The following is a 12,491-nucleotide window of genomic DNA, read 5'->3' on the forward strand; positions in this document are numbered from 1 at the left end:
TAAATATTATATCAAATGTAAATAATTGATCGTTGTTTCATTCATTTTCTATTTTTTTTTAATAATTTATCCGATCTAAAATATTGTTAGTTACTTTTACCTATAATACGTACAACCACCTTATCATCCGATCATTATCAACAATACTCTTCAAATTAAAATTTCATATATAAATAAAAATAATCAAACATATAATTTATATTTCAACAACCCTCAAACAATACACAATTAAAATCTATTTTGGTCAAGATCGACTCACATACAACAATTATTTGAAACCTTCTACTAAACATCGATATAAATAGTTAAATACAAACAATAAATAACACATATGTCTAAAAGTGTTTATAAAAAAATAGAAAGCATTTGACTAAAAAGCAATAAATTTATAAACCATTAACAGTAAGCCTCTATAGATGTATACAAATATGAATGTGAAACCTCGAGGAAAAATCATTAAACCTGAAAACGAAATTTCAAGAAATAAACACAATTAAACCAACATAATGAAGTTTCCTTTCTAGTCAGATACATTCCATGTATGGTTCGACAACCATGGTTTGAGGGTGGTGGGGCAATAACCTTGATGTTGAGGGATTGGAATAGAAAAGGCACCAAGAATCTGTAAATGACAATATGAAACACAATGTGGAAAGCAAACCAAATCATGACTAAATTAACCCTTAAAATAATATATCATTTGAGTGTATATTTACTCAAACCAATTCTTTGACTGTTTTATCTTTAAGGAGGGTATTGTAACATCAGCCAAATTATTTATTTTTCCTATAAATAAGACCAACATGAAAGAATGGTTAGGACATCATATACATTATTATCAGATACGAAACAAAAAACTATATAACTTACCATACAAATTTATATATCTTTTCAACAAAATATTCAGTCAAGCATCCCACAATGTGAAAACATTACCAACTTCATCAAATGAGTAGCAACATAATAAATAAAACTTCGTTTATATATATATATATATATATATATATATATATATATATATATATATATATATATATATATATATATATATATATATATATATATATATATATATATATATATATATATATACACACACACACACACACATTTGTGCACCAAATTTTGATAACCGTGTCTACAATAATATTTCAAATAGTCATCAATTAGAAAAAGAAAAGCAAGAATACACCCGCTGGAATATCTTAACCATTTTAGTTTGTCTATTACTTCATTGTTGTGTTGTGGAAAGGACCAAGGGATCTAGACATTTAGTTCATGTATCGTCCTCAAATAAGTACACAAAAAATCAACAACAACTCATACATAAATCTGAAAGTAAGCAAGTATTTACCAGTCAATACATATCTTAATGCATAGATCTACATTTTTTTGACAAAATACCCCATATATTAGAGCATAGAGAAACTTGTGAAGTCTTCGGATTACTCCCTTTTCCCAAATCGCAGCTAATATCCTGAACAATAAACAAAAATAAACGTCAACTTAGTCCCAAGAGGTTTAAAATTAACTCATCATCCATGTACAAATCAAGCAAATACGGGTAGAAACCTGAAAAAGAGCCAAACCAGGATGAAAACCAGTGAAACGGAAATCACTTATCTATTCAGGGCCTGAAAACAAACACACGCCGTTAGACACATACAAAAACATACAAAGCTAGAGAGATGGAAAAGGTTAGTGGTGGTTATGGTGGTGAATTTTATAGAGATACAGAGAATAAACTTACATGTGGCGGTGGGGAGGATGTTTTTAGCAAGAAACAGAGAAGGCGAGGGTAAGGGGTGTTAGAAAATGGTGGTAATAGCTTTGTTAGAGTTTCTGTGGTGGTGTCAGTGGTGAAAGGTGTAGGTGGAGGTGGCCGATAAAGGTGACGAAGGTAGAGGCTGAAGGTCGAGATCAGGCGGAGGCTGTGGATGTGGTGACGGTGGTTGATTATGATGAGGTATGGTGGTAACCGCACACGTGGTCTCGACTCATGAAGCAGGTGTTGTGATGTAGCCGAAGGGGTCGAAGACGGAAAGACGTCATGAGAGAGAGGAAGGGTGTAGTGATTAGGGTGTGTTGTGGAGTGTGTTTCTATGTTATCATTCATCTGATCTAGTACCAAATCAATGGCCCAAAGTTAAACACGCTGGCAATCCATGTAAGCATCCATGTGAGTCCAATTATGCATAAACTATTTGTACTAACTGCTGTGAAATTTGCACCTCTTAGTTTTAAGATATTAGGCTTTATATTATTGTACATCATGCTTAAAAGTTTGTATTTAAGACATTAGATATGTATGCTTTATAAGATGGTATATATATATATATATATATATATATATATATATATATATATATATATATATATATATATATATATATGCGGTGCGGTTCAGGTTTTTGCGAGACTAGAAACCGCACCGCACCGAATATTTTCGGTTTTTGCCAAACTAAAGACCGCACCATTAGTTTTCATTTCGGTTTTGGTTTTTCGGTTTCGGTTTATGCGGTTTTTTTGGTTTTTTTGTTTTGCGGTTCGGTTTTTTCTCACCCCTAGGTGTATTAGCGTTCTTTCCAGAAAATCATATATTTTCTAAATAAAAGCAGTCTTCTACCAAGACCCGACAAAGTTATGTTTTAAAGAGTAATTTTCCCCGAAATACTATCATTACCAAAATACTGTATTTACTTTAAAGGAATAATGAGAAAATCACAAGTAAAAATACCAGGGGAAAAATAACAAATGCCTCAGTAGTTATACTATTGTCTAAGGCCAAATAAATCATAGATTCCATGAGAATATCGAATGAACGATATGCCTGGCTCAGTCTAACAAAAGGAAGCACGGGCTCCAAACAGTATCGAATGAACGACACAGCTAGTAAAGTCTTAAAACAGGAGAATACAAACTCCGGACAATATCAAATGAACGATACAGCTAGCAAAGTCTAAAACAAGGAAATACAGTGATAATTCTTGTTAGCCTAAGGCCATGAATTATAAGGCAAACATGGAGATACTTGTAACCATACTGATTGACAGTAGAGAACTTGACGCCCCACAAGCATCGGAATGAATGTGACATTTGTCACCCCTTGGCTTGGTCGGCCGGGGACTGTAGCTAGCAGTCAGGTATAGATCTATACACACAATGCCCGCTCTCCCTACGGGAGACTTTGGTTACCAACTTGACAACGGGGAAATCCGTGTCCAGAGGATGCATCTCGTATTCTGAATTCTAATATAGGTACTGAACTAATGATAGAGACTCACGAATGAACTGACTCCTTTGGAATTCTCGTACTATAAAGAGTAAATAGAACCTCCTAACTATTCCTATAATAGTTAATAGTGTCTCTAGTCTATGAACGGTGACTGTAAGGATGCCCTTGCTACCCAAGGGAAATGAATTGGTTGATGGAAACCTTTATGTCTATACATGTATACATAATATATAACTAATGTTTGAACAACCTTCGGACAGATAACTGATACCCACCAGACCACATCCCAACGAGGAAAAGGAAATAGGGCGAACTAGCCTTCCTAAATCTTTCAAACATTATTTATATAAGTATACAAATACAGGAATGCATTTAACGAAAGATCTATGAATGATGAATGGAAGGATGCCCTTGCTATCTAAGGGAAATGAACTTGTCGCTAAAAACCTTTATGTCTATACGTGTATACATGATATATAACTAATGTTTAAACAACCATCGAACGAATAACCAATACCCACCAGACCACATCTTAACGAGGAAAAGGAAATAGGGCGAACTAACCTTCCTATGTCTTTTAAACATTATTTATACAACTATACCGATATAGGCATGCATTTAATGAAACAAAAGCATAGAAGAAAACTCTGATAAAAACTTTGGAAAAACCTTTACACATAAGAAATTTACGACTTGATGTCAGTTTGTAAAACAAGTTTTGAAAATCCTTGGAATCCTTTGAAAATCTTTCATACTTTATCAAGAGTTGAAAACATAATTTAGAAACCTTTCAGCTGGATAAACAGTTTAATATGAAAAATCTATTTTTCTATACAATTATTAATCACATGGGTTTTATCTAGTAACTGTACAGTTCAACTTGTATTCCTCCCCCCCCCCCCTATAAAAGCAGTAAAATCATTTAAAAGGTCAATTCAGGGGTATGAACTCACCTATTGTAAGTGGATTGGATGGAGGTGCCGGTTGGGTGCTCCGTGTCAAGTAAAGACTTAAGCACGCTTAGTGACCTATTAACATATGATGACATATGTTTACATACAATTAGTAATTATAATACTAATTAAACACGTATAAGCATCCTAATGTGCGGAAAACACTTTGGTCAAGTGCAAGGAGGCTATTGGGTTGGAATATGGGGGTGTATGGCCTAGTTAGGGAGTTTACTCTTCAAGAGTAAACTCTATATGGAGATTTTGGCCCTAAGACCATATCCCCTTGAGTTTACGGCTGTAAACTCATGGGCGGTGTGTTTTTGGATGCTAAAAGGTCTTATATCACGTGTAGAGTTTGGCTACGTTCACATTCAGGGCTTAAGAAGGGTTTAAGGCTCCAAATGAACCATTTAAGGGAGTCCACGGCTGTAAACTTAGAGTTTACGGCTGTAAACTCTCACTTGGTCATTCCCTTCATTAATTAAGGTCTTAAATGAAAGGATATAATGTTCTATGCATTTTTCCAAGTCAAATGGGGAAGTTAGGGAATCATTTGGCTCCATTATGGGAGTTTACGGCCCATGGACCAATCCTTGGGGGGTTTACAGCCGTAAACTCCTAAATCCTGGGTTCCTTTGATTTTTAAAGCCATTACTTCATTTGTGGTTGATTCTAGACATTTACCCAAGCCTTAGGAGGCGTTGAAGGGAAAATTTAACACCTTAAAAGGTGTTCACGGCTCATGAAGAGGGTTTTACGGTCCAAGAGTGTTCTTGGGCCGTAAAATCTTGTTTACTCTCCATATGATAAGGTTTTGGTGTTCTAAGCTCATATGTGTAAGTCCACAAGTCATATCTAAGCCCTAGGAGTGATTTAGGAGGGTTTTGGGGCTTCAAAACTCCACTTATAGGTGTTTGCGGTACAAGAGTGTTCTTGGGCCGTAGACACATGATTTTGCCACTTTTGGATGTCTTAAACACGAATTTGCATGTTAAATGAGCTAGACAACAAGTTAGGGTAGATCACTTACTAGTTTGGGGCTTGAAAGAGGCATTTTTGGATCAAAATCGACTTTGTAGAGAGAGAGAGAGAGAGAATAGGGAGATGGTGGAAAAGCTTCAAATGGAGTCCACCCATCTTTATATAGGGGTTGAGTTTGTGGCTCAGTGGAAATTTACCCGATACTGACGTTAAACGGAGCTTTTGGTCGCACCCGATTAAACGGTCATAATTTGACTTGGTTGAAACTAAAAATTTTCAAGGGGAAAATCGAGGGTGTTTCTAATTTGTTTCAACCCTTATGAAGTCATAATAAAGTCCAAATTTAATTAAACTAATACAAAAGGTTAACGAACAATTTAATAAAGCGGGTTTTATTAATGGAATCAGGGTTCGGGGTGTCACAAATTGTTTACACTCGTGAACTAGATTAACATTTAGAATAAGTCTTAAGATACTAAAAAGGATACCAAGATACCGCTGATATCTTGGTTGTTTTTAGTAAGATTTCGACTATAAAATCAGATAAACAATCAAATAAGTTTGAGAAAATGTTGTAATTTAAATGGTAGTAAACGAATAAAATCAAATGAGAGAACTCAAGGGTGTATGAGGAAAGCCCTTAATTCTTTTGGATCTCCGACTTAAAATATTAGGAGAAAGAAGGTCATATTGTAAGTGTGAAAGAACTCACATGTCGAGAGAAAGAAGGTCTGGGTGAGGAGAGCCCTTAATTCTTTAGAATATAATATTACCAAATATGTAATTACAAATGCTAATTAATCATGTTGTAAGTGTGAAAGAACTCAAGTGTCGAGAGAAAGAAGGTATGGGTAAATGTCACAACTAGAAAATTTTTTGCCTTGTAACTACAACACTTATGTCAACTATGAATCAAAAACATGAAAGCATGCATGATGCTTACTCTAAGACAACAGAATTTCAATCAATCTCCTCATACAAGCATTGCAAGTAGTTAACAAGCAATTGGAAACCCTAGAAGTTCTTGTTTCAGTCCATTTTGGACTAGGACTTCCTTATTCGGCCCAATGGACCAATAAGCTTTCAATTTGAATATCTTGGGCATAGAACTCTTAAGTGGGCTCTAATTGGACCCACTTCTATTTATTTCAATATTTTGGGCCATATTGGGCCTAGAATGAAATAAATTATTTAAATGAACCATATTGGGCCATAATTAACCTAATTTAGCCCTAATAGGTCATAAAAATCACGTTTCTATTTATTTGAACCAAACGTCACTTAAGAAAACCATGAAATTGGCTTAAGCATACAAGGCCCAATCCTTTTCTTTTTTCCCTCTCCAAATCTCGGCCTAAGCCCAACCCAAAGAATGAAGAGTTGACTTGTGAGATTGCCACCTCATTTATACATCACATACCTCCATGCATGGACCAACATGCATCTAAAATAGTCATCTCAACTCTCTCTCTCTCTCTCTCTCTCTCTCTCTCTCTCTCTCTCTTCCTCTTCTTGATTCTCGACCGAGAGCTCCCAAACATACACACTTCATCCATTTTTTATTAAACAAACTCTCTCAAAGAACATCCTCACCTTTCTTCATCAAATTTTCGAGAATCAAGAGCTTTTCAAAGAGACTTTCCACAAAAATATCATCTAAGCTAATTTATATTTAGGTTTATGATCTAGACTCTTAGTTTATCAAAAATCTCATCTTAACTTAATCAAATTCATGATCTAACTCCCTAGAATCATCTAAGTTCGAAAACTTCCTTAAAAGGTTGCTAGGGCCGAAATATTCTCTCACATCTTCATCAAAACCAAATCCAAACCATAAGGTGAGTTTCATACCCCTTCTTTTTAGTTTTTATGAGTTTTTACGGGGGTGAATACAAGTAAATGTGTAGATCTATGTGTAAATGTATGCTATTTGTGATTTGATGCATGTATGTGTGTGATATCTTATGTTTGTGATGAATATGTTATTCAACAAGTGTGTAAAACCGAGATCTCAAACATGGGAAAGCAAGTAAACCTAACCTAAACCATTTTACACTAATCAAGTCAAGAAAAATAGTTCATTTGGTTAGGATGAACATATTTGGACATAAAAACCATTTTTGGGCTTAAATTGTCAAAAATACAAAACTAAGGGCCCAAACCGAAAAATTATGATTTTTGGAGGTTCAAAAGTGTCCAAACAGTTTCTATAACAATTTTTCTAAACATCAACATTTTTGAGGGGCTTAAAATGTCTATTTTGAATTTAATGAGCTAAATTTGGGCTTTTCGGCCCAATAAGCCCAAATTGCGAGATTTCTAAGATGGAGGGGCTGAAAAGGAAGTTTTCTGTAAAACAGGGGGTTTAAAGTGTATTAAAACCATTTCAAAGGTCAAAAATGTTTTTCAAATTCAAAAAGGATAAAAAATGTAAAAAATTTCTATTTTTGGCCAAAATTGAGAAAGTTGCGAAATTGAGGGTTCTAACCGAGAAACTTCATTTTGGAAGGACTTAAGCTGTTTACAAAACAAATTTGGGCTAAAAACATCTTCTCAACATGTTATGATACTAAAGTGTCAAGAAAAATGGTTTAAGGACTAAAATGGAAATTCTTTTATATAAAGGACTAAAAGTGTTAACTTTATAAAAGAAGGGTTGTAAAAAGATAAAAATCTTACTTTTAAACAAACAAATCCCTTAAGACAAAATATGAGATCCACGACTACCGGCGAAACGTAATAATGAATACACATTCAAAACCCAATATTGTTACCAAACGAATTGATTCGGTCTCGAATCAAAAACAAAACAAAATTCAATAAACCATAGTACTTCAATAAACACACGATAACTACGAGGAGTCAATATTCAATCTTTGGGCTTGAAAGTTTCAAACCGTGCTTTTTGGGCCTCGCTAGCCCAATAGCATGATCTTTGGGCCCAAAGGGGACGCGCTTACATGTTAATGGGCCTTTTATGACCTAATTCCATGTAAAATGACTTTCAATAGCTCTATCGTGTTGTTGGGCCCCATGGGCCCATTAGTACTGCTAGCGAAGTCGAGAAGTCAAATGGGAGTCGGGCCAAGTGCCTTTCGCATTCCCGATAGCCTTGAATGACTTATGGAAATAAAGGAGGCTTCTTGCCCTCCTTTCTCCTCGGTTGTGGGGCTATGAGAAACCGAGTATGCAGATTCGTGACGTTAAACAAGACAAGTCAGGGTGGTTGGATTATGTGAGTAGTATGGACGATGCCTCAAGGATCGTTCATAATTTGTAGTTATAAACTAGTCATTTTCAATAATGCGTGATTGTAACAACTCACAACCGTTAATTAATCCAATGTCACCTGCGTAACCAAAAACAATCGTCGTATCGGTATAACAATAAACAAGTCACGTAATTTACGCATTGGGAAAAGATCAGCTTTTCCCGGGGAGTTCAACATTTTATCCTATGTGATGTATACAAAGTTCAACAATTATTCATGTTTTCAAAATCGACAAGCATATTTACGGATCTTCACACTTTTTTTTACAAATACTCTTTTCAGAAAATATCGGATTTTCTAGGTTTGCAATCTTCACAAAAATCATTTTTCCATAACATTACTTATGAACTCACCAACATTTCATATGTTTACCGTTTTCAAAATAATTTGTATTCTCAGGTAACAGGTAAACAAAAGAATATGTATCAAGTTATGTCATGGTGTTTTGCTTGATTAATGATCAAACGGTTTATGTTATGGAATTGTAATGTTTAAAACAATGTACTGAATGTAAACAATATCAATTGTAATATTTCAATGCATGGTGATGAATGATGTTATGATTCATGTGTAATCATTGTGATGGTATTCAATTAAGTCACAAGAGCCCTCAGATGTTTCCGCCGTCTGGTTCGGGGGTGTGACAGGTTGGTATCAGAGCTCTGTTTATAGTGAACTAGCATATCTAACCACGCATTGATATGCAACTATAAACCAAAAAGAGGGACTAACACAACTCTAAAGAAAACAAGTGAAAAATAAAAATAAAAACATCCTTGCTTGTATTAGGGAAAGAACATAATACCGAACCAAACAAGATAATGCTAGTATATCGGTTAAGTCAGGACTGTTCTTAGTTATATCAAGGAGTCGATGTAGCCTGATCAACTACATTCCCTCCAAGGTATAATTATCATACGTCCTCAAGAGATCGTGATAGCTAGGGAACCTAAAAACATACCCCTTTATCACCAAGAAGAGAACATCCGTTCAGTTTATACAATAGTTGTAGCGTCCTAGGAATAATGTTAGCATATTTACGCACTCTCGCAGACAACATGGTTGGTTTCCATCACCCCGGAGATCCTTACTTTCTTAACCAGGAAAATAACGGATGGTTAGATGAAGATCTTGAAGAAGAGCCTGAGGAAGACCCCAAGGAGGAATCTGACGGGGAACCGGAGGCAGAAGTTAAGGGCGAGCCTACCGAACCAGAAGAAGAACAGGAAGAGGAAGAAGATGAAGGAAGCTTTGAGGAGGAACCCGGCGATAGTGAAGGGGGTGATTCGGATGCGGAGTCCGAAGTCATCAACCCCCTTACCCGATTAGGGTGCCCGCTTATCGGGTGGGCACCACTGGTCCTACACCCCCTAGGGTATTCATCTCTGGAGGTGGAGCAGACAGTAGGGATAGCGACCCCCGTTTGGCATGTCACGCGAGTTCTTTGACCTGAGGGATGGAGGAACGGCCGATCGAGCCCTTCCGGTCATGGTGAAACGGTTACGGAACACCAACGACCTAGCTCAGAGCACCGCCGACCAGGTACGCCAGATGTGCACTAGGGTCGAGCGTGCAGAGCAGGAGACACGAGACGTTCTTCGAGAGTTCCATATGAGGCAGGTGAGGTGGGAGTCTCGACTCCAAGACGCAGAACGACAGGTGGCTCGTCTTCAGGGAGCATCCACTTCCTCAGCACCACCCCCGGGTACAACTCACCGCGACTAGGGATAGACTTATCTAACTAGGTCATTAGGATCTATGCTATGTACCCCGACTCTATGTTTAGATGACTACACTACTCATAGAGCCGTTATGCTATCGAACTAGTATCACTTATGTATGTTCTTATGAGCAAAATTTTCATGTATCAAATGCGGATCATATTAGTAAAAAATTTTATATGTTTTATTATGACGTTATAATCTGCTATGTGTTACGAATCAATGATTGTATGCTAAATTGTAGAAGTACTTAAGTTTGTGCCACACACCTAGTCTATAGGATCACAACCTCACAAAAACCACATACACTCAACATCTTTCCGTTCTATGACAGAAAGATGCCTCCACGACCCGCTCGCGGAAACCCTGGACCAACCCCACCCGAAGTCGACTCAACTGCATTCCAGGCAGCTATATTTGTTGTGGTCACCGTAGCAATGGCACAAATTCACCAAGGGAACAATGGAGGAGTCAATGGACAAGGGGCTGGAAGTTCGAACAACGAAATGAATCAAGGACCCACCAAAACATGTTCCTACAAAGACTTCACAAACACCAAACCATGAACCTTTAACGACACTGGAGGAATGGTCACCCTGAAACGATGGATCGAGAAGGTGGAATCGGTGTTCAAGATATGCGATTGCCCTGAAGAGATGAAGGTGAATTTTTCCGCATGCATTTCCGTTGAAATTTCCCTAACAACAATAATCCCGGAAATGGAGGAACAGGAAGGGTGCTGACCATGGGTCAGGGGGGAGGCGATTCAGGATCCCGCTGTTGTTACCGGTACGTTTCCCCTAAACCACACTTATGCATGCATCATATTTGACACCGGAGCGGAGCGAAGTTTTGTGAGCAATAAGTTTAAACATTTGTTAAAAAAACAACCCCAGAAGCTCAATGAAACCTTTACAGTGGAAATGGCCAATGGGAAAACCAAATCCATTGGGGAAATCTACATCGGATATACCCTAACTCTAAATCAACATGACTTTCGAATAGACTTAATGTTTGTTTCCATTAGGTGTTTCGATGTGATTATTAGCATGGACTGGTTAAGCCCCCACCATGCTAAAATTATGTGTCACGAGAAGGTCGTTCGCTTTCACCTTCCCAATCATGAAACCTTAGTTATTTACGGAGACAAACCTAGCACGAACCTTCTCCTCATCTCGTGCATCCAGGCACAGAGCATCTGCGAAAGAAGGATTTGACATTCCCAGCTCCCATAGTGGATAAAACCAAGGAAGAGGTTAGCATTCAAGACATTCCAGTAGCATGTGAATTCCTAGAGGTATTTCTTGAAGATCTTACTGGAGTACCCCCAGAGAGACAAGTTGAATTCCGAATTGATCTTGTTCCAGGAGCAACTCCCCTCGCTAAATCGCCTTACTGAGTAGCTCCTGCTGAGATGCAGGAATTGTCCAGCCAACTCAGCGAACTCCTGGGAAAAGGATTCATCCAACCTAGCTACTCGCCATGGGGAGCTCCGGTCCTCTTTGTCAAAAAGAAGGACGGATCTTTTAGGATGTGCATCGATTACAGGGAGCTAAACAAACTCACTGTCAAAAATCGCTATCCACTCCCACGAATCGACGATCTATTTGACCAGCTCCAAGGAGCTAGTTACTTCTCTAAGATAGATCTACGATCTGGATACCATCAACTCAAGGTCCGGGAAGAGGATATACCCAAAACCGCTTTCCGAACTCGTTACGGACATTATGAATTTGTCGTAATGCCCTTTGGTCTAACGAATGCCCCTACCGCATTTATGGACCTAATGAACCGAATTTGTCGACCATTCCTCGACAACTTTGTTATCGTTTTCATTGATGACATTCTAGTCTATTCCCGAAGCGAAGAAGAGCATGGCCAACATCTCAGACAAATGCTGCAAACCCTGCGGATGGAGAAGCTATACGCAAAACTCTCCAAGTGTGAATTCTGGCTCCATAGCATGAACTTCTTAAGTCATGTTGTTAGTCGGGAAGGAATACATGTGGATCCTTCTAAGGTCAAAGCCGTTGAGGGATGGGCAGTTCCGACAACACCCACAGAAATTCGCCAATTCTTAGGCCTAGCAGGCTACTATAGGAGGTTCATTCAGAACTTCTCTAAGATCGCCAAGCCACTTACCTCGCTTACACAAAAGGGCGTACCATTCAAATTGACGGACAAACAAGAATTTGCATTCCGAACTCTGAAGCAAGCACTCTATAGTGTCCCGGTACTATCTCTACCAGAAGGAACGTAAGATTTCGTGGTCTACTGCGATGCGTCAAATCAGGGTTTAGGTTGCGTTCTCATGCAGTGCGGAAAGGTGA

At 37.7% G+C, this 12,491-nt stretch overlaps 1 long non-coding RNA gene across 1 annotated transcript; it reads right to left on the reverse strand.

Moving 5' to 3' along the window:
• Positions 1–1,139: 1,139 nt before the first annotated feature.
• LOC145012246 (uncharacterized) lies at positions 1,140–2,094 on the reverse strand. The gene is made up of 3 exons (XR_013664420.1): positions 1,751–2,094; positions 1,573–1,634; positions 1,140–1,477 (listed from the first exon to the last, which is right to left on the reverse strand). It is a non-coding gene; the product is annotated as an uncharacterized LOC145012246 (long non-coding RNA).
• Between the last annotated feature and the right edge of the window lie 10,397 nt (positions 2,095–12,491).

This window comes from Lactuca saligna, chromosome 8 (genome assembly GCF_052625555.1).
Source record: "Lactuca saligna cultivar CGN05327 chromosome 8, ASM5262555v1, whole genome shotgun sequence".
NCBI classification, from domain to species: Eukaryota; Viridiplantae; Streptophyta; class Magnoliopsida; order Asterales; family Asteraceae; genus Lactuca; species Lactuca saligna.